The sequence below is a fragment of the Hipposideros armiger genome, unplaced genomic scaffold (genome assembly GCF_001890085.2).
Source record: "Hipposideros armiger isolate ML-2016 unplaced genomic scaffold, ASM189008v1 scaffold_612, whole genome shotgun sequence".
In the NCBI taxonomy this organism is placed as follows: Eukaryota; Metazoa; Chordata; class Mammalia; order Chiroptera; family Hipposideridae; genus Hipposideros; species Hipposideros armiger.
Genome location: NW_017731962.1, coordinates 87,681 through 114,060, shown reverse-complemented (window position 1 = coordinate 114,060; position 26,380 = coordinate 87,681). Strand labels below are relative to the sequence as shown.

The 26,380-nt window shown below is 56.3% G+C and overlaps 1 protein-coding gene across 2 annotated transcripts in view; it reads right to left on the bottom strand.

Moving 5' to 3' along the window:
- Positions 1-26,380, bottom strand: part of AGPAT3 (1-acylglycerol-3-phosphate O-acyltransferase 3) — a 76,378-nt gene that overhangs the window by 49,456 nt on the left and 542 nt on the right. Inside the window, exon 1 of one of the 2 annotated variants that reach the window (XM_019625012.1) lies at positions 23,184-23,330. The exons of the other annotated variant lie outside the window; for it this stretch is intronic. The gene's annotated coding sequence lies outside the window, so the exon portion shown is untranslated. Of the gene's footprint in view, positions 1-23,183; positions 23,331-26,380 lie in introns of those variants that run through there. 2 annotated transcript variants of the gene reach the window in all.

Genomic DNA, 26,380 nt, shown 5'->3' with positions numbered 1-26,380 from the left:
AGCGGCATCAGTCTGAGATTCACACCCTGGCCTCTGGCCTGAGAAGCCATCAGGAGAGGAGGCAGGTCACTCTTCCACCTGGGCCTCCGGGAACTGCCTTCCAAGGATCGCCCTGAGCATCACCTTGCTAAGGCTTTCGAGTCCCTAATCCCCAAAGTAGCTGGAGGGACTGCTGACCTGGGAGGACGGGCTTTTAAATAGCCGCGTGCTCTCCTGGGAGATGAGCACAGCCCTCATTTGAGAGCCTGAGAAACAGGCTGTTCTCCCTGCCAGGCCTCTGGGCCTCTCCCTTTCTAATAAATCAGGGAAAGAAACCATCCTCTCACAGACAGCTGCTCACGGATCTATGGCTGCACAAAACCACCTCGAGGTGGCGGGCGCAGCCTTAAGGCCCCTGGTGCATCTGAGCCTCGGGGACACTGGCCCTCGAGGTGTTGAAAAGAGACTGTGAAACCTATCGCTGAGCTGGGTGCAGGGTCTCTCTCTCAGGTCTCCACGGAGGGGGGCAGGTGTCCTTGACTTCAGTGGTAGCACCTGACTCGGCCTTGGCCCTGAGGCCAACTTTCGTTTAGAAAGGTTGTTTGTGAGGACTTTCTGGGACCCAAGCTGGCCCTGCCGCCCCAGGAAAGGTTGTTTACTTTGGGGCACCAGCCCCTCTCCTCCATGGTGTGGTCAGCGACTTGTTTAGAATAGAAATTGGGTCCCAGCCTGCCCCCCATCTGCCACTGCGAGCACCCCAACAACAGGCACCTTCCGAGCTCCAGGCTTTTGCAATGCTCCCCACATCCTGTCCTCGTCCCTAGCCTCCTGCTGAGTTCTCAGGGTGGGAGGCAGGCCGGCCCCTCGGCGGGCAGGTGGGTGGCCTGTGGGCTTCCCATGCACCCCACATGGCTGCAGAGGCCCCTCTGAGCTCTTAGCCTCCAGACTGGACCCCCAGGGGGCACTCTGTGCCTGTGGTCAGCACACGGTCTCGCGGCACCGGCTGCCATGCCGGTTTTGCTTCTCTTCTGCTCTCCATTGGCCTCTGGGCCCCGGGGAGCAGTGACGGAGCCTGTGCGCAGAGCTTTGGGGGCTGAGGGACGGAGGGCAGAAGCAGTCAGGCCACACCTGAGCCGCTCCACGCCCCGGAGTGCCCGGTGTCGCACGCGGGGCACGCAGCAGGCCCCAGCATGGCTGGTGGTTCTCTGGCGGAGGCAGAGGCGGAGGCAGCCTGGCTCTCACCCTCCCTTTGGACTGTGGACTTCAGGGTCTTCAGTGTGTCACAGAAAGAGTCCCTTCTCTCCCGACGACACTGCAGGCAAGACGCTGTCCAAATCCTGCGCTGGCTGCTGCGACCACCCGGTGAGGGTGCTCAGCACAGCACAGCACCCTGGGCAGGGAGGAACCCCCATCCCAGCGCCTGCCCCCACTTCCATGCTGCGCCTCAGTTTACTGTCAACTGGGAATAACCACTCTGCCTACACCAATGGGCGGTGGTGACATCTAAGGGATTGCTACAGAGAAAGCACCTGGAAAAAATGCCCCAAATGGGTAGCTTTCCCTGAGCCAGTTCCCGTGGAGGAGTCAGGCCGGCAGAGGTGAGAAGAAACACCTAACAGTTCTCCCCAGGCTAAAGCGGAACTGAGACTGAACCCCTAGCCTGTGTTTGGCTCTGTCACCTGTAAGGAATGCTGAGTTAGTCGTCACTTTTTATCATGCTCTTTATGTTATTTGTGTAAAATGCAGCAAACCTAGAATGGTTAGAACCTTGGTTTTGTTTATTTTGAAATAAAGGTTGGCATGGGAATTTTGTACAAATCCTCCTGCAATCGTGTTTCTGCTGAACGGACGCTCCCCACGGGGCCCTGGCTACCATGTGCCAGCTGGTCAGTGCCCAGGAACCATCAACCCAAGGGTCCCATCGTCCCCTGCCCGAGAGCCTCACGTGCGCTGATGTCACTCCTGCCCCTGGCTTACTAGTCTGTTTCATTCTGCACGTCTCTTACTTAAGGTTGAGGAGAACAAAGCTAATTTGAACATATTACACAAGGAAATGGCGCAGGAATGTAATATCTCTAGATGACTTTCTGGACCTGAAAATTAATGATTTATAATAAATATGAAAAGAGAAGAGCAGGAGTGTGCTGACAGAATCGTCTGGTGGTTTCCTCAGAGCAGCAACATAAAAGTTTGTTTTAAAAACTTAATAGAACCTTTCTTCAGGCTAGGTAAGTTTTCTCCTAAAATTTCCACATTCACTTTCTCCCACAACTGAGAGAAACTCAAGGTATAATTAGTGATTCCTGCTTAGCTGAGCAGTAATTATCCAGCCACCAGACCTGGGGAAATACGAATGACAAATATGCACTTGCCATTATTATGTAGTTTTGAAAAGTTCTGTTATCCTGCTGACACCCCCTGGTCCAGCGGAGGACCCCATATGTCAGCCGTCGGGGTCCCCGAGGCCACAGGCGAAGCAGAGCCACCAGGGAGAGCCGGGCGCTGCCCAGGCAGCAACTACCAAGAGCCACCAGCCCTGCCCTAGAAACAAGGAGCCGACCAGCACTGAACATAAAGTGCAACCTCAGAGCGTGACCCCCAGGGAGGGACGTTAAGCTCAGCGCGGCCACGGGAGGGCAGGCAGGCGGGGCGCCTGGGCTGCAGGGGAGAGAGCCTGGCTCTCCCTGGGGGCCCCACCAGGCGGCACGGTCCACCGCGGTGCCTGCAGGAGCTGCACATGAACTCCAGCTTCCAGAACAGACACACAATGCCATCTACGTGTCCCCAGGGAAGGGGCAGGTGGGGGGCACGGGACAGCCCTGTCCCCGCCTGTGCCGCACCTGAGCACCCGGGTCCTGCGGCCCTCATTCCATCAGCCACCTCCTTCCCCGTGCCGTTCTCTCTGCTCACCTTCGGTCCAGTGTGTGCAGGCCAGACCTCCGACCCGGCCCCCTCCCTGCCAACCTCTGGACCTCCAGGGTGGACCCCATCTGGAAACATCCCAGAACCGGGTGCTGACGGCCCGAGTTAACTGGGAGGGCTGAGGTCTGAGACTGCAGAGTCAACATGGAAACTAAGGACGGCCATGCCCACGCACACCGGTGACAGATCAGGGAGGCCACACCCAGCCAGGCCTTTTGAGAGGTGAGGGAGACCACGCCAAACATGCAGGCGACAGTCAGGTAGACCACACCAAAGCCGTGCTAAGTGACAGGTATTGCACACAAATTTATGCATCTAACGACCATGACAGCTCTGCTCTCTGGGTACTACTACCAACTCCAGATAAATTCTGCACAAAATCACCAAATAACTGGCAGACACACGATTTCTACCAGGTTTCATAGATGGTGGCATCAGAGCACGTTGCTGCCCCCGGTGCGACCAGTTCCACCCTGACCCCCCAGCAATGACTCCTGGCTTATTCCGTCTCCAGCAGCCTCCAGGGGCCAGGGCGCCCTGGAGTTTGCCCCACTGCTCCAGCCTCAGACGTGTCAATTCACAGTAATCACGCTCTTCCCGGTTTCCCCAAAGGCACCGTGTCAATCCCTGATGTCCTGGGCCTCTAGAATGTGGGTCCCGCCTAAACCCACAGAAGGGCAGGGACGGGTGCTGACTTCCAGAAGGAAAGTATCTGCGGAAGTCATCGCTCTGCAAGGTGCCCCCGCACTCGCTAAGCGCATAGATCCCAGGCAGCAGAGAGGCTCTCCTGTACCCAGGCCGGCTGCATTATTAGGCTAATGAGATGCTGCCAGCCCACTGGGAAGGCGCCACCTCACCAAGCCTGTTTGTCCAGACTGAGCTCACATGAGAAGGGACAGAACCTTCAGGATGTCGGCAACACACTGCAGGACCACCAACAAGGAGAAAAGTTGCCAAATGCACTCACGTAAGAGTCCCGGCCCCCCACGGCCTCACTGGGCTCCTTGCAGCCGACAGTGTCATGCCTCAAACCTCATTCTTATGCCCATGGCGTCCTTCCCACTGACCACTTGGACACAGAGTCCTGGTGCTTTCCGGCGGCCTCTGGAAATGATACAAGTTCCTTGAGCTTTCTCCTCTGGTCCCAGGAGGAAGCAGGAGAGGCAGAGCCCGCAGCCCAAGCGCGTCCTAGAGAAGCTTCCTCCAGCCCTGCTCACATCCACGCTGTGCTGGGGGCATGACCGAGGGCTGCGTCCCTTTCCACCGACTCTTCCTCAGTGCACAACAGCGGTGCCTGCGGGAGGCAGGTGGTTTTCTGTGCCACGCCCCACCTAAACTGCCCTTCCGCAGCTCTGAATACACGAGTAAATAAGTAAATAACAAAAATAAAGGCCCCACGTGGAAAGGCTCTTTGCTTTGAGTCACTCCGGGGTAAATGCAGCGCAGTGGCAGATGCTCCGGGAAGGAGGTTGGTGCTCGCAGAAACCAGCTGACATGGTGCCCTTGCAACCCACACCGGGACACCACCCGCGAATGGTTCCTATGCAAACCAGACACAAATAAACAGCCCGAGGTGAGAGCCCCGAAAGGCCAGCGGCCAAGTCCCAGGTGCTTTGAAGTCAGAAGCTCTGTGTGCACGGCGCTGTCTGTGAGGCTCGCAGTCCCTGCAAGAACACAGGCCACATACAGGTGTCACCGGCAGCAGGTGTCCTGAGGGAACGCCGCTACAAGTGGGGGGGGGGCTCGCCTGTTATGGGGGGGCTAAGAGGTGACGGCGTTGCTCAAAAGTACAGGGTGCCCGTAAAGCCTTCCGAGGACGTGTGACAGGGCTCTCCGGCCCTCGGTGAGCCCAGGTAATGGGAACATTAAAAACTGTTCTTTTCAAGGCTGCATGTCAGGGTAGCTACCGTCCAGTGGAAGATGAGGGTGAGGAAGACGGGCACACACGAGCTGAGGTTCCTGCGAGAGCTGCCTGGTGGTTGTTAAGGAAAATCTCTGTGCAGCAAAGTACAAGGTGAGCCGCAGACAGGCTCGCGCAGGAGCACATACCCGGCTCAGCGACCGGCCCTCCCAGCGATCGGCGCCGCCAGCCTTACTCGCCCCAGAACAAAATTCCTGCCTGGCACGCAGTCTTTACACAAAATATGGTTTCCGGCAGATGTGAAATCTGTTAGAACAATTATCACGTGCTTAAAAGTCACAGAAGTCAGCTTGCTTTGTTCTTAACCATTTCAACTAAAATCACAGTTAAAATTTCCATCAAACCTTCGGGCTAAGTGACTGGCACACAGACAGCGGCCTGGGGGCTCCCTGCTCCTAGGCAGGACTGTGCCTCACTGACCCTCCGGCTCCGGCCTTCCAAACCTCCTGATGAGGGCGGCCAGTTGGCTCAGCTTGTGAGAGCGCAGTGCTCATAACACCAAGGTTGCCAGTTCGATTCCCACATGGGCCAGTGAGCTGCGCCCTCCACAACTAGACTGAAAACAACCACTTGACTTGGAGTTTTTTTAAAAAAGCATATGGAAAATGTATATTAAAAAAACCCCAAAAACCTCCTGATGAAAGTTATCCCAAACAAGGAACAGACCGGGAGCTGCGCTGCAGGGAGCTGCGGGCGTGCGTGCAGGGTCCTCCCAGTGTTCACAGCGGGCAGCGCACAGGAGCGGCCCGAGTGTCGCACAGCAGGACCAGGCCTCGGGGACAGCTGACGTGTGCACCGGACCTGACAGTCTGCATCTATTCCAGGGACGTGTGGACACAGAGCACACGGCAGTCTGGGAAACGGGTCCATAAAGTCCCGGGGGGACTAAGTGACAGTGCAAGGACATAACCGGTGGTTCTTCGGGCAGGACACCCCGGGGGCAGCCTCTGACAAGAGCAGGAGGAGGAAGCTGCACTGGACCCCGACCCCCAACCTCCCCAGGCAGGACCGGGGGCTGGAAGCCTGAGGGGGAGGCAGGGAGGGAAGAGAAGGACCCAGAAGCTCAGGCCCCAGGAGGCAGGCGCCCGCATGGCGGCTCTCGTCACTTTGTCTTCCGAGCACTGTGTGCTGGCCCTTCCCTCACCTCTCTGACGACCAGGAGGCCACAGGGCCAGTGACTTGCGTTGGGCGGCCATGAAGTGGCTAAGACAAGGACCTTCATGGCTATTGAGGCGAAAGGACGGGCCACTGCCCACAGAAAAGTATCAACACTCTACAGTGAGTGGCTCTTTGTCCCCCAGGACGAGGGGACGAGAAAGTGGCTGCCCTGCACGGGGTCCCTAGTTGGCCTGCGTGTGCTTGGTGTCATTTCCATTTGCTCCCGTTTGCATTTTCAGAACAGGACGCGTCAGTGCAGCCCTGAGTCTTTCACAGAGGAGACCCCGCGAGGAGAGCGCGCTTGGAAGCCAGTGAGAAGTGACCATCGCCACACGGGTGCTGGGGCTGGGTCTACACCACCCGCCCGAGTCCTACAGCACCTGCCTGGGCCCTATACCACCCGCCCAAGTCCTACACTACCCACCGGGGTCTAAACCACCTGCCAGGGTCCTACACTTACCCACTGGGGCCTATCCCACCCGCCCGGTTCTACATCACCCGCCTGGGTCTACACCACCCACTCAGGTCCTAAACCACCCACCCGGTCTACACCACCCGTCTGGGTCCTATACCACCCGCCTGGGTCCTATACCACCTACCTGAGTCTATACTACCCACTGGGGTCTACATCACCCTCCTGGGTCTAGACCCCTCTCCCAGGTCTACACCACCCACCAGGGTCTACACCACCTGCCTGGGTCCACACCTCCCACTTGAGGTCTATACTGTGGCACCCAGGTCTACACCACCCACCTGGGGCTACACCACCCAACCGGGGCTATATCACCCGTTGGGCTCTACACTACGCACTGGGGTCTAGACCACAACATCCTGGTCTACACCACCTGCCTGGATCTACACCACCTGCCCACGTCTACACCACCCACTTGAGGTCTATACCATGGCGCCCAGGTCTACACCACCCGCCCAGGTCTACATCACAGTGCACAAGCCACCTACAGGAGGCTTTGTCCTCCCCCGTCAGTCGAGCGACTAGTCTATGATCCTGCTGGCTCAGCTGCCCAGCGCACATCAGCCCCTGACAGGACGCAGCAGGCCGGACGTGGCCCTGTCCGCCCCAGCTCCCTGGAGAGGGAGCCCAGGTTCTGGAATTTCAGGCGGGACGCTCTAACACTACCTGGAGTTCACAGTTCTGTCACTAGTGCCTCCACATGCGTGCTGGTCACCGTCACCAGGCATCCTGGCGGCTCTGTTGGCATCGGCTCATTCACTCTTCACAGCACCCTTAGGAGACGGGCACTCTTATGAGCCTCATCTTCCAGATAAGGTGACTGAGGTACAGAGAGGTTAAGCAGCTTGCCCAGAGTCACACAGCGAGTAAGCAACAGACTCAGGATTTAACCCAGGCCGTCTAACTGCAAAACCACCACTTCCATAAACAGGATCTGTGTACTGAACAGCCAAAAAGCAAAATCCAACCACAATGACTTGGAAACGCCCCCTCCCTCATCTCCGCCAAAAGGCAGAGGACATTCGAGCCTCGCAGCTGGGAAGGCGTCTGCTGTGGTTTGTGCAGGGAGCAGTGACGATGTCTCAGGGAAAGAAGAAACAGCAGCAGCTTGTTTCACTGCCCTCTAACGTCAGGTCTGAGTGCGTCGGGGGAAAACTCCAAAGGCCCCCTCTCAATCGGGGATACTGGGCTGCTGCAGCCACTCACCGCCTGGTGTAGACCGCTGCCCAGTTCCAGAGGCGAATGACACAGTGCAAAAACACCCGACCTTGAACTCTGTGTTTTAAAAAAGGTTTTGTAAATAATGAGGTTTTGTGAGTTAGCCGAGAGTAATACATTCTTGCTGTAAAAGTTTCAAACCGTCAAGAGAGGGCTCCTCCACGACCAGTGGCGTCCTCGCCGAAGCAGGTTGCTTCAGACGCCGCCACACGCGGCGAAGTCGGGCGACTCTATAAATGGATTTGCTCACTCAATGCTCTACGCTGTGGACTGAATGTTTGTGTTCCCCCAAATTCATATGCTCAAACCAAATGCCCCATGGGGTGGTACTGGAGGTGGGGCCTCTGGGAGGTGGCTAGGGCATGAGGGTGGAGCCTCCAAAAACATATCTGTGACCTTATGCGAGGGACCCCAGAGAGACCCCTGTGAGGACACAGCGAGAGGCCCCATCTGTGAGCAAGGAAGCAGGTCTCACTAGACGCCTGTGCCGTGATCGTCCTTGGACTCCCAGTCTCCAGAACTATGAGAAATCAATGTCGGTTTTACAAAGTCGCCCAGTCTGTGGTGCACCGTTAGAGCAGCCGGAACAGACTGAGACACAGGGAGGTCTTCTAGGCCATGCAGACCTCTCCCTACAGCGAGAGGCAGCGAGTGCGACGCGCGCTCGCCACCTGGGTTCAAATCCTGGCCCTGCCACCACTGAGCTGTGGGACCGTGAGAAAGGTACTAAACCTCTCTGAGCCTCCATTTCCTCATCTGTAGAGTGGGGGTACAGTTGCTGCATCACCGGGTTATGAGGGTTAAATGAGTGGGTTGTGTAAGGCGCTGAGTCCGGCCGGTGGTGTGTTATCACTTTCATCACCACTTTCATTCCTGAAATCAGCGGCAGGGGATTGCACTGTAGGGATGTACTCAAAAGTATGTCACCATTCTCCTACTGAAGACATTTAGGTCATTAAGTGCCCAACCTGCGGTGCAACAACTTGACTCTGGGCCACCCCCTCGGGCCCCTTGGCGAGGACCGAGTGGTGTGCGGCAGCCGCACCGTTTGGGTGCTTGCCTATGTGAAGCTGGAACCCATTTCTGCTTAAGCCTCAGTAGCCTTCTCGTGTAGGGTTTGCTCCCCTCATCTCCATGTCGGGGAATCCTGCCGGGTGACCACACGATGGTGGATACGCCTCTGGGCTCCCAGCCCCACCACACGGCCCTGAGTCCTGCCGGCCTGCTGTGTGAGTAACAACAATGGAGTCAGCACCCGTCACCTTGGGGCGTGCGCATGGTGCGCATGACACTATGCGCGTTACTGCCAGGCTGTCCAAGCTCCCGGGAACAGGAGAAGCTTCCAGCTGTGTAAGGTTTCCCGTAGGCGAACCTGCCCCCTGGTCTCCTACTCCACTTTTTAGCCTCAAGGATGAGGTTGGCGTGTGAGGTCCCGTGGGATCAGCCTGTGATGCCCCGGCCACCAGTGCTCAGCCTGTCGCTGTGGCATGGCGTGGCGCTTGGGTGGCCGGGTGTTGAGTTACTGACCTGCCAATTGACACGGCAACCTTCTCTCGAGGGGCAGCAAACCGTTTTTTAGCCTTACGGAAAAAGGCTCAGACAGAAAAGGTAAAGAGAAACAAACTATAGCCAACAACCAAGGCCACGCCTTTGCAGGCTCCCCAGCAGTGACCTACCTGGAGGGCGGGCGAGGGCCGGCTGCCACCCTGCTCTCCCCAGGTCCTGTCCAGCTCTGTCTTCTCTCCGCACTGCCACCTCCACCTTAGGACCGGCTCCCAACGCTGCCCAGCCCGCGCTCCTCCACCGGAAGCTGAGCCAGTGTTGCCAAACCGGCTGGGGCTGGGCGCAGCCCAGGTCTTTCCGGTGCACCAGCGTGGGCTACACCTGGCTTGTGGGGACAACAGTGTAACACCAGGGACTTTGAGGTGTGGCCTGAAGAACAAGGTCTCCCCACCTTCACTCAGTCAATGTGTAGAAAAGTATCGAATGGAGGCAATTTCTACAATGCAAATTCACAAAACGGCAATTTCCGGAAAGGACTCCACGCATAAGAGGCTTTTTAGACGCCTGGTTTCTAGCTTGGCCCTTTGCCACGTCAGCCTTAACACCTGGCAGTTAGTCTGCGTCTGATTTTTCTGATGAAAATTTCCTTAGATTTCAAAATAAGAAGGTAATATAAATTTAAAATTTTTGGACAAATGTCATCCTAAGCAATGAAACAGATCTAGCAAGAAAAAATATGAAAAAGCAGCAAAACCTTTCTTTTCCCCATGTCATGGGTATGACCTACGATCCTTGTTACATCTTTTAATTGCAGCGTTAGTATAAACCCCAATTTATGCCCACGGACCCCAGAGGTAATTTTGTTCCAGCCGATCGTGGTTTGCATGAAGCACCTGCCGTCAAGGTCATGCTGAGTTCCTGGTGGGCACAGAGGCACCAGACGCCCCGACAGAGGGCATTTCCTGAGCCACCTGACAGTCCTGCACAGTGTGAACGGGCATACCGAGGTCTCCGGTAGAAAGGCTGCCGTGAAAATCCACGCAGCGACTGAGTCCCTGTGCTGACAACACCCGAGGCTCAGAGAGCTGCGGTTCGGTGCTCAGAAGCCCCGTAAGAAAGCCTGATAGGTTTTATCTTAGAAAATGGAGATATATTATATCTATAATCTTCAAAAGAGAGTGAGAACAGAAAAGCCCTCAGGCCTCCAGTGGAGTTTCCTGGTCTGACCAGCCGGGTGGGTTTCTGGCCCATCTCGAAATCGATGAGAAGACAATTCCTTAAAGCTACTGTGGAAACAAGACATTCTTAAAATTAAACATGGAGCCTTCCAGAGTACATCCACGTCAAACTGTTAGAGGGTCTGGTTTGGGTAGCCAGGAACTGAGGATGGGAAACACGCACCGAGAGCAGAAGGCGGGGCCCTGCCCGAGGCTGGGCGAGGGGATGGATGCATGACACCCCCGAATGAGGGGCTGCACCCCAGCACGTGGCCCCCTGCCGGGCCGGGTCTCCCTCACCTGGAACTGGTCCCTCGCCCCTTCTGCATCATGTTCCTGGAAATCCCAGGTTCGGTACAGCCACTGATGGAAAATAACGGGGCTTCTGAGAGAAAGAGGGTGACCAGGCGGCCACCGTGCACTTGTGACCGAGAACCTGACACACAGCAGTGCAGAGGCCTGTCCAGAGCCCAGGGAACAAGTATCTGGAACAACAGGATGAAAAGGATGAAGAGATTCTGCTTGTTTGTTTTAGTTAAGGGGTCAATTGCTCCGCGGAAGGGGTGTGAGAAGCGGGGTTCTGAAGACAAGAGTGCCATGCAGGGGTGGGGTGGACACCTCACAACAGCGGTTCCACATGGGCTGGTGGCCAGGGAGCAGAGAGGGAGGCAAAGCATAGGCTGAATGGGTCCTGGGCCCTGTGGGGTGCGCTGGGCCCCATGGCACGTGCTGTCTGCAGCCTGTGCACAGCCGCTGTTCCATGGAGGAGCAGACGACATGCGCTGGGAGAGGCCGCCCGTCGCCCGAAAGGCCCTCCTTTCCCGGCGGGCGTGACCGTTTGCACCTCCCGTGTTTTTGGAACGAGAAGGCAGCGCAGCCCGAGCTCACGAGTGGCAGAGCTGGGAGCGGAGAGCACACCTGCTCTCTGCATGAAGTCCCCGGCTTTTACCCACAGGCTCCCAGGACACTGACTGGCACGGTGGGGAGGACAATGGGGACAATGACGGGAGGACAGCAAGGCCCCCCTGCGTGGCCTCCTGTTTGGAGAAAGGGCAGACGCAGGGCTACTTCAGGAAGAAGGAGCTGCACCTGCTGAAGGCACCGCAGGTCCCAGCTGTGAGCTGCTGGGCATTCGAGGGGGGCCACCTGGGCACTGCGCCCGCCGCCCGCCTCACAGTCCTGCCTGCAGTGGTCAGCAGCCCTGGGGTCTGCCACGCCCGGCGAGCCAGTCCTTACACATGCCATGTGCCTGGATCCACACAAAACGTCCCCAGAAATCCCACCTCAGGGGACCTGAGAGTCAGGCGTCAGCGACACTGGCAGTCCCGCCTCCCTCCCCTGCATCATCCTCGGGTGCTCTGTGGGGAGGGACACCCCACGGACAGGCTCTCTTGTGCACCAGACGGCCAGGAACCTTCTCTCAGGGGCTTCCTGCTCATCTGTGCTGAAAAGGGGTCTTCGCAGATGAGCACATGCCCACGGCAAATGGCCCCCTTTTCTGGGCTGGAGTCCAAGCCCTGCAGCTACCACCCAGGGACCCCTTGACCTGGGGTGCCCTCAGCCCACCCTTTGGTGTTTGCTGGTCTAAGAGTGGGCCATGACCCTCAGTGGTTGAACTTGCATTTTCTGACAATTGGGAGGAGATCACGCCTGGCCCTCTGGTCACCTCTCGGGGTCTGCTGCGCACGCGCTGTCCACTGAACACGTAGTGACCTGCTGTCGGCTCCTCCTTCCTGGGGCCCCCAGCCTGCACAGCGCCCATCCCCGGACCCTCCTGCCCGAGGATCCAGGGGGTGGCCTTGCCACACAGGGCAGCTGCTGTCACTGGGCCCGGTGGGCACACCCGTCCCATACTGGGGCTTAGACTCAGGAAGACCGGGTTGCTGGACACTTAACCCACGTTCTTCAAAAGATCGGTGAAAAGCTGACATTTTTAACTTTCCCAGCTCCAAACCAGACAGGGAAGTGGGGGTCGTTTAGCAGCCCCCAATAAACGACTTTTGCTCCACGGTGTCTTGTGTCATTTAATAGGTGCTCAGGCTCACCTGGTCCGCTGAGCATCTTAAACGCGGCTGTTTTCTAGTGTCTTTCCAAATTGCATCACAAAACACGTTTCACCTGGAGAGCATCCGACTCTGAGGCAGGCTTTGTGCGCTGTCTTCGCGTCAGGCTTCCTGGGTGACTCTGATCTTGACAGTGAGTTTGGCAGTGTTCTCTCCCGCCGTGTGCAGCCCCCTCCAGCTGGCAGTCTGAGGCCTTCGGTCCAGACCAGAGACAAGACAGCGCCTGAGGCTCTTGCTGTGTTGCGATGCTGGGGACACTGTGGCTCAGACAGAGGCCAGCCGACAGCCTGGCTCGCTCTACAACGGCAAAAAGCCATGTCCTTGATTCCCTGTCCGTCCCCAGCTTCCTAGAAGGCTGCGGCCACTGTGTTTCCATCCCTCCTCCTACCTCGGCTCCTCTCCCCAGCACGGCACCCCCATGCCGGCCCCTGGTTCCAGCAGGAGCTGGCCACGAGGGTCCACTTCTATGGCACAGCACCTGGGGACCCTGTGCTTCTCACAGCGGGACCTCCGGGCGGCACCTCCACAGCCCCCAGCCTTGGGGTCCCCATGCTCAGCACTTCAGCTCCGGCCCACGGGGGATCTACCTGGTTTCTGAGGTCAGACACTCTGTTGCTTTGCTTTCCTTGAGAGGAAGGTGTGTCTTCCCCCATTTTCCCTCTCACAGTTGAGTGGGCACTCGCCAAGCCATCTTCACTGACAGGTGTCAAGCGCTTTCTACAGACAGCGGAGGCTCCCTGACGTGGCTCCCCTGACCCACGGGGACGCCCAGGGCTGATGGCACAACCCCCACTGCCTCCAGCCGCTCACCCTTCTGCCCCCTCCAGCTCCAAGTTTAGGAGAACCACTGTCTGTGCCCAGACCCGCTGTGTCGCCACTGTGTCTGCAGCTGTGGAACTCAATTAAATAGCACGGAGGCCGGGGACAGCGCAAAGCTGGGAGCGGAGGAAACATTCCCGTTGACATCAGGCTGAGTCCTCTGGAAACACTTGGAAGTACACGGAGCTGGTGATCAAACCACGTGAGAAAAGGGACGACTGTCGGATCAGGAAATTAAGCAGGCGCTCGGAGGGACTCTGTCCTGAGTCCCTGGTGGCCGCCTGTGCTCTCTGCTCTGCAGAGAAGCCAGCACGTGCTGGTCGACACGGGTGGACGATGATCACGACAGCCACTGCGCGCGGGGGCAGCGCTCTGCAGGGTCCACATGCTGACCGCTGAGGGCTGGGACAAGCACTCCCCCCAGCCTCCCACCCCCCACGTCCGGCTCTGCTGCCCGTGACCGCGAGACCTAGCTTCTAAGATCCCTCCCTGCGCGGGCTTTTCCGGTGGCCCGACCAGGCCCATCAGCATGCTCTCGTGGGGGTGTGGGCGCTGACCCCTGCCCCACACGGCCACACCTGCTCCTGAACAAACACGGGCAGACCCACATTTTATGGTTTCTGCACCCTCTTCCCACGACAGGTCCTGGCAGCAACAGTCACCACACATCCAATTGTGAAATGAACAGACTGACGGGTGTCTAGTCAAATAATGAATCTTTATGGAAAAGGGCCTTTGCCCGATCCCAGGCCTCGCCAGCCGCACCCAGCTCTGCCACGGACGAGAGTCCTCCACTCACTCACATTCATCCTGTGGGAGCTGGCGCACAGCTCCACTCACGAGAAAAGCTTTTCACCTCCTGCCACTTGTGCCCGAGGTGGAGCCTATGCCAAGCCCTGTGGACCCCTGGCCATCTGCCCGTCTGCTCCGGATCACGCGGGACTGCTAGGCAGGGCACCAGGTCTCACCCCACAAATACCCACACCCAGTCAGTTTCAACTCCCCAGAAACTAAACCACTAGCAGGACCACAGAGAACTCTTCTCCCTTAAATGTCTGGGGACTTCTTTGCAGCATAAAACCCACCACATCGAAGAACTTACTGGTTCAAGTCCCTTCTCACGTATACATGGTCTCCGCGCACAGGCCTGTCCTCAGAGCCCAGAGCCCCTCGGGCACCCACGTAAGATTTTACCTCCCGCCCCGCCACACGGACCTGGATCTGAAGGGTAAAATTCAGAACTGCTTCCTCCTGCGCCTGTGTGTGAACCTGATGGTCACCCAAAAACAAACAGCTTGTCCAGGCAGCAGAGGCAAGGGTGACAGCCACCTTCTCTCTCAGCGAGTAGTGACTAAGAACTCCCCGGATTTCACAAGCACGGGAGAGTGGGGCCAGGGCGTGTTGCAAGCAGGGTCTGCCCCAGGCGGGGTTGACAGACAACCTACGACAGGCCGGTCATGAGAAACAAAGCGATCCGTGTTGTAAGCTCAGTGCTCTAGTGGCCTCGTTAAGAAAGGGAAAAGGTAAAATTACTTTTAATAATGCATTTTATTTAACCTAATCCAGCCAAAATGTCATCCTGTCTATGTGCCAGCAACATTAAAAATGAGCTGACGGGATGTTCTGTGTCACCTGTCACCTGGGTCTGTGCGGCCTACAAGTTCATGTGTAACTCTCAGCGCCTGTCAGGTGGGCGTGTCGGCTGTAAGGCTCACAGCACACAAGGGCCGTCACTCTGCAGTTCCAGTCACTCGTGGGACATCTGTGGCAGACAAAGCCTTTGAACGCCCTCACTGGGGAGAACCAGACTCAGAAATCACTGCTGAAACAGCCTGAGGACTGTGGTGCAGGCCCTGCCACGGGCAGGCAGATGCAAACAGGACGTCAGACGTCCGACGCAGCTGGTCCTCGCCTCTGGGGTCCTGCGGAAGGAGCCTCACGGGGTGAGCGGATCTGAACCCCCACCTGGACGATGGGGGCAGGTTGGGGAGCCCCAGGCCTGTAACCTCCTTAGTGAAAGGAGTCCATTGTCCTTGTGCATGGAGGTTCACACATCTTTGAAATAAAAATAACGGAAGTAACAGCCCTGGGAGAGATATTAACCCTCAGAGAGCACAGAATCCTGCTGAACGCCCTGTAATCTGATCTCCGCCTGTGCCGTGTCATCCTCCCTCCTAATCTCAGATGCGTAAAAGAAGCTGTAAAACTGCTCTTCTCAGGAGCGTCCGAGCTCTCGCTTCCCAGCACATTGTCAGTTTCGCTCACATAAACGCTTATAAAATTTCTCTCCAGGCCTGGGCGTTTCTTACGTCGAGTTTAGCTCTGGGTGAGGATGGACAGACACCAGGCACATGGAGGAGGACCAGGTGCTCTTCCCGGCAGGCCAAGGGGCAGGGGTCCCGGGCGAATAACTCACCCACCGCTGTCTGTGGTCAGAGCTGAGGAGTCAGACCCACAGAAGGTGCAGACTCGGACGGGGCCTGTGGGGTCTGGGACGTGTGGCCCCGAGCCACATTCTCTCTCCCGCCTGCTAAGCAGTGCCTCATCCCACCCTTTACCTGCGGGCTTCCTGGGCCAGACCGCAGAGGGGCCCCCTCACTGGCAGTGGCCTGGTTCTTGTCCCCCCTCGGCCCCTCCCAAGGGGGAGGCGGGAGCGCACGGTGTCCTTCTCACCCCTGACTGAACTGTCTGCACGCCAGGAAGGTGCGAGGTGGAAGCGCCCAGGAGCGGGCGTGGGGCAACACTTCAAGGCCCAGGGCAGGGCCCGGCTGCCCACGCGCAGCTGGACGGCACCGATCGAGGCAGCTGGGTGATTGGGGACGAGCCCTGCTTGAGGCTGTTGCCTTGTCCTTTGTCTTATTTTCAAAGAAGCTGAAAGCTCAGACCTGATCAGCCCCCACGCTGAAAATCAGAAATGCAAGTCAAGAGTCGCAGAACAGCCAATGTGCACAGCGTGCGAGGAAGAGGGAGCAGGAAGAAGGGGAATGCCTTCTCTCTCAGGTCCAGGGTCAAGGCTAGGCCGGCTTCTGGAACGCTGGCTATCCCGTGAAGGGGCTGGCTGCTCTAGGGGATCAGAAAGGGCTCTGTGGTAGGAGGGCTGCTGTGAGCCGAAGGCAACCGAGACCCTGGGGCTCAAAACAAACTCCTGCCCGCACCCCCAGCCACCTGAAAGAAATGAATTAGGGGCCTTGCCCATGATAAGAGTTATCACCAGAGATAACCTTTTTGGACCTATCTACAGGGCAGGGCAAACCACTAATTATTGGACCTCTGTTCCTATCGTCCTGCAATGGCCTCTGAAGCCCCAGGCGCCTTACCTCATCCTTAGCTCAGAATGCCATGTACCCCTCACTTCCTGTCTCTGAACCGCTCATCTATGTGGGGCTGTTGGTGCACATGCATATTAAATTTGGTCATTTTCTCTTGCTAATCTATCTTGAGGGTAGAGGAAACTTTCTTCCTCCCCTACATTGCCATTTGCTTTTGTACCAACAGGGCGGACACTGTCAGGCAGACATAGCCTCAGCCAAGAAGGTAAGGTCCCAGCCCCCCCACCGTAGTCTGGACAGCCATGTCTGGCCGTGGACAAGGAGGTGAAAGGAGGAGCATGGAGACAGGTCTTCAAAAGGGAACTGCCCGGGTATGCCCTTCTCCTCCTGCCTGGGATGCAGATAAAACTGCCTGGGATGCAGATGAAACGGCAAGGTGGGAGCAGCCTTCTTGAGACCAGCAAACCATTATTGGGAGGACAGAGCTGCGGGCTGAGGACATCAGAGGGGAGCCGGGGCTGTGCTGAGCTGACGCCCCGCCCCAGGCTGTCTCACTGTTAACGGGAGAACAGCTGACCTGCACTGATTGGTGACTCCCCCGGGGCTGAGCCTGCTCCTGACGGATGTGGAACTCTGTGATCCGCAATCAGGGAGAACTTTCCTGAGCTGTGACAGGCGCCCCCCCCTCTCCCCCCACGATCATGAACAAACACCTCCAAGTTCCCGGCTTCCGCCCTCCCCCTTTCAATCCAACGTCTGTCCTCGTGGCACAAGGACGAGGTCTACACAGGACCAGGCCACGATCTGGGCTTCTGTCCACAGAGGCCACGCAGGCTGCGTGCGCCCCACAGGGCCCGGTGCCGGAGGTCCCCATCCCGCCTTCTGGAGGCACCCTTGCTCTCCTGGCCGCTCCTCACACCTGTGTAAACACCACGATCGCACAGCTGTTTTTCTTGGGAACACTCTCCCATGAGCAGGGAGAGAGAAAGCAGAGGCTCCCGTGGGAACAGACAGGCTCACCGACCAGGGCCAAGCCCAGCTGTGCGCAGAGCGCCCTGGGTCCCACCCCATCCTGCGGTCAGCCCCAGGGTCCCTTCTCCGGGCTCAGGGCCTTCCGAGGACCACAGCGGGGCCTCCAACAGAGCACAGAGATGCAAACATCCGCCCAGGGCTGCACGTGCCCAGGAAATGCGGGTTTGAAAACACTGAGGCCAAAGTCCTGATTCTCAGGCCTGCACACGGTTTGGGGAGGACGCAGAGATAGCGCTGAGCTTGGGCCAGGTGAGCTGCACGTCCCTGTGGTGTAAGGCAGACATGCCAGCAGATGAAGTTAACAGGTGCAATGGGTGAAATTCAAGACAGGGACACAAAGGAAAGGGATGGTAGATGATGGTAATACCGAGCAGAAGGCCCAGGTATATCAGCAATCACGGCAAGTGTAAACAGCAGTTAGAAATCCAGCCATCTGCTCTACCTACAAGAGACAAAGCTCAAACAGTATTTCACAGGAAGGTGGGAACTAAGTGAAAGGGAAAGATATACAAACATCCACAAAAACAAAACAAAACGCTGATGTAAAAAATAAGATGGTGAACTAGACCTGAAGACAGGAGGTCTGGGGGCGGGGTGAGGAGGGCTGGGACACACCAAGTTGCTCCACTTGGCACGAGTCCGAACCTGTGCCCAGGACACACCTGGGCCGCCAGGAAGGCCCAGGCTGGGCTGTGAGGTATTTACCTGGAGAAAAAAGCCTGAGCAGAGAGGGCTGACCGCACAGCACGTGAGTGTTTGATGCTGTGACAACCAGCCAGCACGTGGGGCGGGTGGCAGGGAGGTGGGAGAAGAGTCGCAGTGACTTCACCGGCAGCAGGGGGAATGACAGCAGGGCCGGACGATGTGGGCAGGAGAGGCTCAGGTGCGCGTGAGGTGGGGGGCTGGTGCTGGCAAGCACGGGGCACGTCACTGTCGCTGTCAGTAGAGAAACAGCAGACATTATCCAAAAGGAGGGGACGCAGGATCTGATAGAAAGATACTCGTGTCAGGTTCACATCAGGTAGCCACTAAGACAAAACACACACTTCCCCGCTATCAGGTCAACACGCCAAACACAGCACAGACCAAACAACCGGAAAAGGGAAGAACAGAGGCCATGCGCCCGGTGAGAGTGTCTGCAAATGGCGCGTGGACACACATCTTACCTGTGACTCTGCAAACACACAAACACGTGGACCCTATCGATCAATCGAGGCGGATGAGACCACCTACTAAAAAAGGCAAATACTTTACAAAACAAAACCCGCTCTGCTAGATGTCAGAGAAATACCTCAAACAAAGCAATTCAGCAGGGTTGAAAATAACGAATAAATGTATATCGGGGAAATGCAAAAAAGAAAAAGAGCATTCAATATAAGACAATAAAGTATCAGCCAAGTGACATGAAATGAGACAAAGCAGAAATATGTGTAATGCTAGCAACTAAAATTCTTAAAGAAGATATAATACCTACGTACCAACTAGCCCAGCAGCTCGCTTCATAAAGCAGAAACAACAGGGATGTCATGCAAACCAACCAAAGCAGGATGACGGCAGGAAAGGTTGATACGTCTCCCAACCCAACAAAGAATAAAGGGTCAGGAGCTGCGAATGGCCACAGAAGACGCCGCGGGGTGAACCCAGTGCCCCTGAAGGGCAGCCAGTCTGCGCTTGACAAGAGGGACACACCTCCTGACAGTCACTCACAGACCCTCTCACCAACATGTCCATGTACAGGGCGTGCCAGAAAAATGTATGCACGTGACTTGTACTCATCTTTCATTATCAGCGTATATTGAGTGTTACAAATTTAATACAGTTTTTTCCTTTCTTAAAGCATGTATACATTTTTTTTTTTTTTAGCACACTCTGTATAAAAGCAGGGTTTCTCAGCCATGGCACTGCTGACATTTTGGGCCAGATCATTCTCTGTGGAGGGGGCGTCCTGGGCATTGCAGGACATTCAGCAGCACCTCAGGCCCTTACCCACTAGAAGCCAGTAGCAACACCTCACCATCACCAGTGGCATCAACCACAAACGTCTCCTGACACCGTAAATGTGCCCTGCTGCGGGGGGTCAGCCCTAGCTGAGAACCACAATAGATAAACTCACAAAAAATAGAAGCTCTTAGGGCCGGCCGAGTGGCTCAGTTGGTTAAGAGCTCGCTCAAGCGTTTGAGCTCTGAGCAACAGCAGTTCAATTCCCAGCCCAAGCTGAGCAGCTGCTGAGCTGCCAACAGGTGGCAGGATGGCTCAGCTTAAAAAAAAAAAAAATAGAAGCTCTTTGCAGTCCTCAGTACTCTTTTAAGAGTGTAAAGAGACCAAAAGTTTGAGAACCACTGCTCTTTACTTACAAATATAAACACAAGATTCCTTTAACAATTAGCAAACAGAATCTAATAGCACACTAAAAAGATAACAGTACATCATGACCACGTGGGGTCTGCTCCAGGGATACAAGGATGGTCTTATGGTAGGAAATCTATTGGTAAAATTCAATGTATTTCTTTAAAAAGAACGCTGGATTTAACAAACTGCAACCTCACTTCCTGATAACAACACCCCATATAGTAGAGGCAACTTAAAATAACACGTACACTCCTCATGTGCTCCCCTCGAAACTGCCACGCTCACTCCAGACTTTCCTGTTCAGTCACAACCTCTCAGCCCCAAAGTCACATGTCCATAAGGGACAAACACGGAGGCGCTGCAGGAATTAGCAGGCGTGACCACAGACGGACCACACATGATAAATACGTATTAGCAACCTGATTCCAGCCACGAGGTTACAAAAAACAAAGAAAAAAATTGTGACCAAATTTGATTTCTACCAAGTCACGGGAATAGCTTACTATAGAAAATCAATCAGGGCCGGCCGAGTGGCGCGATGGTTGGGGGCTGGCTTGGGACGCTGGAGGGCCCCAGTTCAGGTCCCGCATGTGAGGACCAGTGACACTGCCCTCCACAGCTGAGATGCTGGACAGCAGCTCGACCTGGAGTCGCTGCTGTGAGTCGCTGGCGATGGCGTAGGCTGCAGCCCCTGCTGCAGTGGGTTGCCATGGGCTACTGTGTGTAGCCAGCAGCCAGCATGAGCGGCCAGCGGCCACAGTGAGCGGCCGTCCAGAAGTCGGCGACTGATCTGCCTCGCCTGGGAAGAGCGCAATGATGGTGCCAACTTGGGCAAGTGAAGCAACGTCCTCCACAACTAGACTGAAGAACAAAACGACAGCAACTTGTCTGTTCCCCTTCCCCCAATTCCCCAGCACTGTCCCCATCCCCCCAATTCCCCAATAAAAATCTTTAAAAAAAAAAAAAAGAAAATCAATCAATCTAGTTATTGAAATTAAGAGAAAAAGGAAGAAAACAACACGTTCACTTCACTGGATTCAGGAAAAGCGGACGAGGGCGCGCAGGACTCTTACTGCTTCCTGCCGCTGAGAACTTCCTGCGGCCCTGGGCTAAGGCAAGTGAAGAAGAGTAGGGACTACACAGCAGCAAGCTGTGCTCATCCGCAGGTGACAGGGTCCTCCGCACAGGGAACCCAAGTCCCTGAGGCACCTGGGCGCTGAGGTTGCGGGTAGGACACCAGCCAGGGCTACTCCACCCGGGCAGAGGCCACCTTGCTCCACCCACGTCTGCCCGGCGGCCAACACGCTTCCTTAGCAGGCACTCACTTTGGAGGAACAAGAGAGCAAAGGGGCACCAAAAATGAGGAAGGGCTACCTTCCGTGACACTGACATGTGTGCTGGGCCCGCTGGGGCTCGCTACATGGCCTTGGTGCCCTCCCTTCAGCATCTGGGGCTGGACCGCGGGAGCTGGACCGCCCCTCCCAGCTCGGGCCTGGTGTTCCTATGGATTTGCCTCCTGGTTTCAACCCACATGGAAGCGAGAGGGAGAAAACTGCAGGCGATGCCAAGAGCCAAGTCGAGAGGGCGGCGGGGACAACTCACAGCTACCTGTGACACTGCTCCCAGGTGCCCATCCCCAGTCCTGTTCCAGCTGGAACCCCTTGGTACAGGGCCAGCACCGGCACATGATGCTCTGGTGCTCCGAGGCACGCCAGCAAGAGGCGCGCTTCGCTTTTTAGTTCTGGTCACCAAGAGACAAGGAGCCGCCCAGCAGGCTCTGTCTGAGACACACCGGGGCCCCACACGGTGGCCTCGTGACCAAGCAGAGTCGGGGGAGGGGAGGCCACAGCCCACCGCTGTTTCTGCCCGGTGCTCGCGGGAACACACTGGTGACCCAGTCGACAAAAGGCGCGGGGCCTACGTGCACACAGCCCTTTACAGGCATTCCAGAGGGAGGACCATGGTGTGGACTGTTCTAGAAAACAGACGCTCCTCAGTGGGAAAGGAACCTGGCCCAGGACACTGTCCCTGAGGAGGCCCCTCAGCACCCCTGCCAACCTCCCGACAGCACCTGCCAGAGACAGAAGGGAGCGCCCCAACAGCAGGAGGCAGGGCCCCCTTCCAGCAGGCCAGGCGCCTGCGCCCGGCGGGGCTTACTGACACCACGGCACCTGAGGGCCATCGTCACCCTCTTCACGGACACTGCCTCCACTGCGTCACCCGATCCCGGCCAGCCCCTCAATACGGGGACGAGAGTGCCAGCTCCACACGCTTTCTGAACCGCGCACACACATCTTGGTCTTGAAAGCACAAGTGATAATGGGGGGCTCTGAAACTGTCACCCCAACGTGTCTCACACACGTGCAACCACGCACACTTTTTAGAACATGCATAGAAAATGACGCTACGTTTTTGAAGTGAGGTAGGTCTGTGCGTCCAAAAAGACTTTCAGACAAGTTACGTCAAGCTGCCCAGGTGTGTGGTGACACGGAAGTACATTTTTAGGAGCTCTGCCCATGTATGTCTATTCTGACATGTGCTTTTACAAGCTCCGTAAAACTTGCAAAAACACAAACCATTTACAGGAGTTCCCTCCAGGCAAAAGAGTGGATCTGGGATTTTATTTACTGGATTTGGTTCTGTGTTTAATTTTGACAAGCATGTATCACTTTCATAATTAAAATTTAAATATTAAGAAGGAAATTACCATGCTTGCTTATTAAGCCCCAACCTTTTGTCTCTATGGTGTAACGGCAGTCTAACTAATTTTCCTGAACACCAGTAAGATTTGTTTTTTAAGGAAAAAAGCTTATGTTGCAGGAAATGTGCCTTCTCTAGACACAAGCTGGCGGGTCGAAGTCCGAGCCCTTTGCCCGGCCCCTACACCACGTTTAGAGAGCAAACAGAACCTTCCCAACCCGGCAGGCACCCTGGGACTCCCGCCTGTCCACCCGAGCCCTCAGCTGCGGGCCTCGGTCTGCAGCTCTCAGTACACATGGTCAGGGGCCACCGCAGTGTGAGCAGTCTGTGGTGGCTTCCGCTCCCCGGGGGGCTCACAGCACACACAGCAGGGGTGCAGGACAAGCCTGGACACGCCCACTGCCGTGGACCAGACCACAGTTCCGCAGAAAGAGGTGGGGGACACAAAGCCCTCCACCTGAAGTCCAGGGCTTCCCCTCGTTCTAGAAGTCGCAGGACAGCGGGATCCCAGCAACAGGGGCGCCGCCTGTCTTCACCATGAAAGACCAAAACATCACATACCAGCGTCACCTTCCTCAGAGACTCTTCCGGGGCTCCCGAAGGTCCCCAGCCCTGGTCACCGTGGGAGCAGAGACGCGTGGGCACCCTGGGACTTGCTCTACACCCACACACTCAGGAGACCTGACCCCACAGGGTGACCGTCAGGTAGGCTCTGTAGGACAGCAGACTGAACTCTCAGGGACTGAGAGGGGCCCGTCCACGGGTGCCCGATCGGTCCCTCCTGCGGCAAAGAGCAAAGTCCACGGCAGCCGGGAAGGAGGAAGCAGGTGCTTGAACCCCGGGCACATGGAGGAGAGGAGCACCCAGGACAGGCCCCGTCCCGGGATCAGGATGTGAGGAAGAAGAGTAAGGCGAACCTCAAGATCACCTTATAACTTTTAAGCGAGATTAATGGAAAATGAGTGTGAGCTAAAGTAGCAGCAACAGCTACACAGGAAACCTTATCTGTCCCTCCGTTTGTCAGTGAAGGGGCCACACAGCAAAGGGATGACGCCCACCGCCCACCCCAGAGGTCATGCCGAGTGGTGTTCCTGGGAGGACTCCGGCCCAGAGCCTTCGGGGTCCACAGGACGGACTCCGGCCGGCCACGCGCCTCCCGCTCCCAGGCAGCAAAACGACATGCCGGCCAGTGCGGCGTCTACCTGGGAAACCAGGACCCGGCAGGGACAGGACAGGTACACACCTGCCCTCAGGGCACAGAGTGCCCCTCGGCAGGAGCGCAGGCCAGACACTCACCCTGAGCCTCCGTCCTCGCCTGGAAAACACAAATGGTAAGATTTCCTCCACGTGGGTGGGGAGAGAATGGGTAGATGAGGGATTCTGAGAGTGCTCGGCCCAGAGCCCACATGCATAATCACAATTAATAATAGTAATAGTAATAATAATAATAATTATTATTATTATTAATGATAGTTTTCCAAAGTGATTGGACCGAGTTACAGCCGCCTCGATGTGCGAGCGCTCACCGTCTGTCTTTTTCATTTTAGCCAGTCCGGTGCAGCGCAGACACCACGTCTGTGGTTTTTCCATTTTCACTTCTCTGATGACTAAGTTGCACACCTTTCCAGACGTTCATTACACTCCTGGACATTATCTGAGAGGTGCTGGTTCAAGTCATGAACAAGCGTCCTGCCTTGTTTCCGTACTGATGCTTGCCAGCTCATCCACAGCACAGGATTACCTGGTGGTTTTGCTGCTTCCTTCCTGCCTCTGGAAAGAGGTAAATCGTGCCCATGTAACTGATGGCCTTCCGCTGCGGGAACGTGAGTTCCCGACCAGGTGCTCGGCTATCAATCTGATCTGGGGACCCCCCGTGGCTATCACTAGTCCTAAAAAGCACCATGTCTCCAACCTGCTCCTCTTCTCCCCAGTCTTTTCCCAGCCCTCGATTGTTACAGAACTCTGAGGTCCCTGTCCCCGGAGACGAGGGACAGCAAACCAATTTCCATCTCCAACTTCCCCAAGCTCGGTCGTTCTGGGAGAGGTCTGGCTGATGACTAAGTGACCCTCGGCCACTCTCCCCAGAAACCAGCCACCGTGGGGCACACATGTCTGCTGGGCACAGTGCACCGTGCCTCACACATCACAAGGCTCTCAGGGCCACCCACAGCCCCTGAAGCCATCGCAGCTGCGCCCTCTTGAGGGAGTGAACGCCCTGAGCCCTGGGCGTAGTCCAGCCACAGGCAGGTGACAAGCCCACGGAAGGGAATACACTGAGTGCAGTTTCAGGATACAGCATAGCTTGGTTTTCTTGTTCACACAACAGCAGCTTGTAACAATTTAACCATAAGCTGTGTACTAAATCAATAATGAGCAAAAAAAGCAAATAAACTTTTGTAGATTCACAACGTTGGAGAAGAGCCGCTCACGGTACTGTTAGCTGGGAGCTGCCGTGTGGGGCATAATATTTAAGCAACATTACTTTCAACAAGTCATGATTATACAGATAAAAAGAATGAGACTGGCCACGGGTTGCATCAATCCTACTCATATCCCAAAAGCTGTTTTGCTTTTACCAAACAGTAGCTGCCAGCACGCTATTTGCTGCAATTATTACACAGGCGCTTAAGTCCCTGGGAACTGGGAACTATGGGTTACAACCTAGACTGTCAGACACGTGGCTGGGGGCTGGGAGCGCTCCAGCCCTTTAAAGGACACATGTCTCCCAAGAACCAGCAGGGGGCGTGATTAGCACTCACCTAATGGCAGATCCTGAGGGTGACGTGGGCACAGAAGCGAGATGGTCAGCCTGGAGCCCAAAAGGAGGGTCCCCACTGCCAGGAGCCAGGTCACGGGAGGACAGGAGAGGGGGCCTGGGTCACTGGAGGCCACTCTGTGGGGGGCCCGAGGGCACCCCTACCCCACCCCAATTCAGTGCTCTCCGCCAGAGCTGCTGGCTGTCACTGGGCTCCCAGGGGAAGTGCCCTAACAGGACACTCCTGTTCCTGGCACACATGCACAGACGTGGGGTCACATGGCACCCCAAGCATCCACACTGCACAGTTACATCCACCTTCCTGAGACTTCCGGACTTCGGAATCTGCTAACAAAAGCCGGGTTCAGCTCTGCTGGGGCAACACCCACGGCTGTGCCCCCCGCCCCCATACGCCCTGGGCCCAGCAGCACTTTTCAGCTTGGCCCCTCAGTGCACCCCTCCAGGAACGCACAGAAAGGGAGCACATACCTGAACTTGCTCATTTGGATTTGGACTAATGAGAACTAATTATAAATATCCTTGGCCTATAAGAAAACTTCAAAGTATATTCCCCTTTAAGAAAATTAGTCAACACGCACGAAGGCCCAACTGTGCCCCACAAGGTCCCTTCAATGTCAATGAAGCTGGCGCAAGCAGCCTGGCTCTCAGGGCAGATGGACTTCATCGTCTGCCAGCAAGAACCGGGCCCAGGTCACAGGGACGGGCCCACTCCCAGGGACGGGGCTACTGCAGGGAGTGTGCAAGAGCGCACGCGCGCGCACACACACACTCACACACACACCACACACTCACACACCACACACCACACACACACCACACACCCTCCACACACCACACACACACCACACACACACACACCACACACACACATACAAACACCACACACCACACACACACCACACACACACACACCACACACCCTCCACACACCACACACCACACACACACACACACACACACACACCACACACACACCACACAC